This window comes from Tenrec ecaudatus, chromosome 15, assembly GCF_050624435.1.
Source record: "Tenrec ecaudatus isolate mTenEca1 chromosome 15, mTenEca1.hap1, whole genome shotgun sequence".
In the NCBI taxonomy this organism is placed as follows: Eukaryota; Metazoa; Chordata; class Mammalia; order Afrosoricida; family Tenrecidae; genus Tenrec; species Tenrec ecaudatus.
In genome coordinates, this window is record NC_134544.1 from 70,001,835 (window position 1) to 70,008,267 (window position 6,433).

The window sequence follows — 6,433 nt, forward strand, 5'->3', positions numbered from 1 at the left end:
CTAAACAAGAAAACAAGCCAGGCGAATCCTTACGTGCTACTCTTTTAAGCTCTTCTGCTTACTGATGTCCAATTTAAAAGCCTTTGGGAAAGACTGCAGCCTACAGTCAAGGAATGGCAAGGGGTAGGGAGATGGGTGATCCCAAGAGCCAAGGTGAGGCCAGAAGCTTAAAAGTACAATGTGGATCCAGGGAAGAAATGACTGATCAACGATTTTGTAATCATGGCCTACATTCTGGATTCCAAGCTTTCTAGGTAACGCTGACAGATGGCAAACAGCAAAAACTGTAGGAGTGGGCTTATTGGCTTGGGTTCTAGGATGTCCCATCCACAGTCTTGGTCTGCTAGGGAGAAGAGGAAAAGCTAGTGCCTAGACTTGAGCTGGTGAAACATGTTCCACCAGGACCCAGTTCGGCAGGACAACAAAATGAATGTGGTGGGAAGAGGCAATGGTGTGATAAAGTAGTGAGGCATTAGCCTGAGTGGTTAGTTGGATATCATTGTCACTTCCCTTTTGTAACCCCCAGGGTGTCTCTGAACGCAGGGCTGTGAGGTTGCAGTTATAGGATAAGGGGTGTAGACTAGTGCTCCTCTAAAACAAATCAGCAAGTCAGACAACTAGAGAAAAGCGCAATTTGTTTTAGACTCTGTCATGTATACCAGTCATGAAGCTTACTTTGAATATAATGCTCACCATTGCACCGGGTGTTAACCACAGGTTTCAACTCTAGCGCCTTACATTGGTTGGTAGCAGAGTAAAGTTGGCTTCCAGGCCCCTCCTGAGCAACATTCTTAATTTAAGCTTGATTAAGTTTTAATGCCTTCCAGAAATACTGATAACTTATGCGAAAAATACAAAAAAACAGAATGGTGATAGTAACCGTTGAGATCAATAGCTACATTGTATACATGCCTTATTATGCTTATTTAGAGTATTTCAGAGGAAGGATCTTACTTTGAGGACTAGGTGCACATCACCCAAATCATGGTATTGTCAATTGCCTCTTATGTATTGGCAGCTGAACACTGCATAAGGAAAACTGGAGAATTCATTTATTTGAGTTATACTGCTGGCTAAGAACACTGAAATAACATTGGTGTCCAAAAGCACAAACCAATCTGTCTTTGAAGAAGTAAGCTCAGAGTGCTAGTTAGAGTCAAAGATAGTAAGCGTTCCTATTACATACTTTGGACAATGTTGTCAGAAAGGAGCAGTCCCTGGAGAAGGATATTGTATGTGGTAAAGTAGAAGGTCAGGGACAAATAGGAATCCCCAACTAAATGAACAGACACAGTGACGACAACAACCGTTCATCCTAAACAGTGAGTCTGGCATAGAAGACTGTGTTTCCTTCTGTTGTGTACTGGGTCCCTATGATATGGAGTCAACTCAGTGACACCTAACAACAACCACCTCAGAAACCACTAATCAGTACCCAAGACAAGCACAAAATACCAGTGTGTAAGTTATATTTACAAAAGTTATTTCCATGGTAACTGATGCCAAACCTTTCATGTGACATTTGCTGGAACATAAGCTCTCTTATTAAAAAGAAGGAATGGGTTTGGTGTGTGTGTGTATGTGTGTGTGTGTGTGTAACAAAGTAATGACAAAATCACTGAGGTCTATCATCACTGAATCAAAATTAAATTCCATGAGAAACATCAAGGTTAACTATAAGATAGGTTAAAGTTGAAGATTCTGGTAGCTAGAGACCAGAGTATTCATACAGTATGAATAATCACTTTGTGTTGTGTTATTTAAGCTCAAGTTATTGGGTACAAACATAACCATGATTGTGAGAGTACATTACTAACATTTTCTATGAGACCAGTAATAAGCTGATACCAAGGTCAGATGATACTTCAAGAAAACTGTAGACTGATATTGGTAATGGATCTACATGAAAAAGTTCTTAAAATTATTGGAAATTGAGTCAGACAACACATCCAAATAATTATATACCACAATTAATTGAAATCTGTCCTAGAGTTGATTTAACATCAAATAAGCACTGTTATATACCAAAAAATATAAACAAATTATCTTTTTTATACTACAAAAGAATTGATAATTATCAATTATCTAAATAGACACATAAAACATACCAAACAAAATCAAAGGCTTTTAATGTTAAGGGAAAAAACCCTCCACAAATCTAACATAAAATGGGTATACTTCAATAGGTTAATATGCTAATAAACATTGCTTTTTTTAAAAAAAGGTCAAAATGTCAGACTTAGAAAAACTACAAAAATATCCACTTTCACCAGATATTAAAAACTGACTGTATATTAAAACTACAGTAATCAAAATAAGATTTCTTTAAGGACAAGGCTGCCAAAGAGAAATAAAAATTCCTCTAAACATAAATTAATGATTGTATCCATGAAATCTTTAAGATATGCCATAAATAGGTAATAAATATAAAAACGTAGGCTACATTTCAATACGTAAAAATAACTTTGGGAACTTAATTCACAAACCATCAATTGCTAAACAACAGCTCCCAGACTATTAACCCTTACACCTTAACATGCTGAGCATCCTGACAACACACTGATAATCTTCCCAAACACTGAAACCCTAACTACCTGAAAAGCCCCTCACCATCCAGAATGGCTATTAATACCCTGAGCACTCCCTGATAGCAAAAACCAATTTAAAAAATTTAGCCTAATTCATTTATTCCAATTTAAAAAATCAGGAACACAACTTGGAATATATTCTATAACCTAAATCCTAACTATATAACTCAAAGTCTCAAATTGAGGAACCAACTCCCAAACTGTACTGTTTAAATCATAGCTCTACATCTTTATACCATAATACATAAGCCGTAAGCAACTGCAAACATAAGCTGTCAGGCAGGACACATTCTAAACAGAAAGCCCTTTACCAGACGTCTTGATTTTTAACAATTTTTCTCACCTCCCGCGGTGTTTTTAAAAAGTCGCGATTTTTGGAAAGAATGCATGACAAGCTAGAGTATCCGGTTTTTGGCTGCCATGTGGCTATTTAACCAGGATCTGAGTTTGATCAATGGTGTCCTGCTGGTACCTTGCTTTACCAATGTTAAAATCTGGTCACCTTACTTTAATCTCTCCATTAACATCTGACTCCTGACACTTATGTTCTATTTCTATCCATTGACTCTTGTTCTTGAACCAGGAACATTAATCCCAGGACCTAATTCCAATCTTACCTACAGATTCTGACTCTAGCACCCTACAACCCTAAATTGAACCCAAATCTAACCCATCAAGAAAGTCACATTGCTAGGTATGTATGTGGAGCTATCTTCTCTCTCAGACTTTACCTAAATGTAGGGAACTAATAAGGTAGGTAGACAGACAAAACCAGGAATCACAGGCACATTTTCAGTAAACTATTAAATCATTTTCTTTTCTTTTTTTTAACTATTAAATCATTTTCATCTAATTCATGGTAGTTGGCAAAATAAACTGGTTGATAAATGTTTATATATGATAACAACAACATGTCCATATGACAGGTGTCTTGTGGATCTCCCCTCTACTCTGTCCTGGCCTCAAGGAGTCTTTTCTGCTATCGGACATATGCAAGGATGTTACCCAATAAGCAAGGTGCCTGAGGGTTCAGTTGTACTGATTTATTAATTTATACATCCCAATTTCATCTGGTTTCTTCCTCAAAGATGTAGCGAAACCCATGATCAATAAGGCATATTAATTACTTCTTAATTTTGTCACCGACCCCTTCCCTCCCCTCATTCCCACAGGACACTCAGGTCACAAAAGATGCAGGAGGCAGAAAATTAAAGGTACATACATAGGAAGCATTGTATCCACTTTTCAAAACTAACATTGGCCTTTTACTGAGACCTAGGGAAAGGGCTCAGTGAATGATTTTATATACCTCCTCTACCAGTGTGCACTGATAACCCGAAAATATCTGACTCCAGTCAATCTTTAGATCTGTGTGAACCAACAGCTTAACCTCACAGGACATACTTCAAGTGGGGCTGTATCTTCACCCCTAACTGGAAACATGTCAATCCTAAGGATACTCTGTGTGTCCAGTGCCAGGGACTCCCTGTCAGAGCACACTGGGGTTCTCCTCTCACTGAGAAAAGTAAGTCCTCAAATACTTCCTCATGATAACAACAGCGGGGCAACCCCTCTCGGACCTAACCTGTGAAATGCTGACCGGACACCCTGGGCACATGGATATCTCAATGAACTCTGAAATGAAAGTGAGAACTTGGTATGGGCCAATTAGCAACTAAGAAGTCATTAGTGGAGAATGATTAAAGCAGCAAATGTACAAATGTCCTTGACACAATGGATGGATGTATGGATGTGATAATAATTCTACGAGCCCCAATAAAATGATTTTTTTTAAAAAAGAAGGATTTATGAACTAAAGTCCAGTTTAGTCCAATGAGAGAATGCTATGGATAAAGACAAAAAAGCAAAACTTTCTTCAGAACAAGAATAACTAGACGGCTTGATGCAAGATTTAAACAAACTCGAGAGTCCCTCTGGCCAGCTATATTGGGCACAAGAATCCTAGGGAGCATCATCAAAGCTCGGGGGGAAAACTATTTTTCAATATAGATTTTTAAAACCAGCCATACTATCAACAGGAGAGCACCCCAAACCTCCCAAAATAAAGGGATTTTCAGCCATGGAAAAAAATAAATAAAAGAAGTCACTAGTGGACACATCACGGCCAGGATGATGGCACAGGTCTGAATACCTTTGACTGTAACCACAGGGGCTTCCAGAGGCAAAAGACATTGTTTCTCCCTGAGCCTGTTATTACATACCTACTGGAGGAGGGTACCTGGCCTAGGATAGGCCCGCGTGCACAGGTTCCAGGGTCTTTTACCATCCAAGAAGCACAAAACTGCCAAACAAGAATGATCTACTATCTTTCCACACAGCATAGCCTGATCTGAGATCCACATCTGTCCCAATTTCAGCACGTCGAATAATCTGTCTCCAGGATCACCTTGGTCTGAGCTCCAACTGGGAAATAAAGGGGATGCTAGAGACAGATTAAATGGTAACCACCCAGAATTACTTCAGCAAGATCAATAAATCAATGTAATTTTTCTTCCAGGTGCCTTCCTTTTCGGAACAGCCATCATGGGGCTTGGAGTGGATTACCTAATATAAACTGATGCTTGTGCTAAGAATATGCAGACTTCATGAAGACCTGATTAGTCATCTACAGAGAAGGTGCCAAGGATGAGCTATATCTGTGAATCCATAGCGGAATGGGGGACATGGCCAGCTAGTACTGTGGGAGACACGGTGAGGGAAGTCAGTGTGAACCCAGGAACAAACCTCACCTTCAGGAACGGGCTACAGAGGGTGCTGATGAACAAGTGAGCACAAGAACCAGCCTCTGAGGCAGGTAGAGAGGGGTTGACAGGGTGGGTTTCCTGTTCTGAATTTCATCGTTTTCTCCAAGAAAACATCTCTATTTGTATTCTTATGTTCCAAAGCCCTGAGATCTATAAATTCAATCATCGGGCTTCCTTAGAAGTTAAAAAAACTGCATGTGAACTATTTGCCTTCAGAGATCATCACATCAGTCAGAACCAGTTTTCATTTAGGAGAAAGTATAGAAACCGATGACCAGAAAAGATGGTGCTAACTGCAGGTCTGAAGGGAGTGACCTCACTTGGGTTGTACACAGACCCTAGAAAAGCAGCTGCCTTAGAGAAGTGCTGAACTTGTCTTATAATTCTGTTCCTCCCTCATAGCTGTGAATATACCATTTGTAATAGGGGAAATGTTACTGTCCGACAGCAATGTCACAAGAATCTTCATTTTTATGGAGGTTCCTTAACAGCCCTTAACACCTTTCAAACAGTGAAGATGTGTGTTTACGGGATGGAAGACAATGAACGTCTAATAATCAGGCCACACTCTAAACCTATACTGGAGAGAAGGGTACACAATGGAAACAGAGTTGCCTTGCTGAATAACACAAGTCTTTTAAAACACAGCATGAGCAAAAGTGCAATATTGTTCATATTAGGACCCAGAAATGTGGAGTTAGATTCCACCCATGTTCTTAGGAAAGTCGTGGATTTAGAGTCCTGTAATTTTCTGTGTAGTGTTGAAGCTTCTCATATACTGATGAATGAACTAAAACAAAACATTTCTGTGCAAATAAACACAAAAATAATTCTCATTAAGAGTCACGATGTCAGAATAACGGGGTCAAAAAATGTGCTTGACACAATGGATGTATATATGGATTACGACAAGAGTTGTATGAGACCCCAATAAAATGATTTAAATAATAATAATAAATAAGAATCACCATGTCTATTATGCAAAACATGTCATCTTGGCAAGTCTACATTAGTCAGTGAAGAAGCCCTACTGCTCCAGTGCTTAAATGAGTGTCAGCTTGATGAAATGAAAGCAGTTGA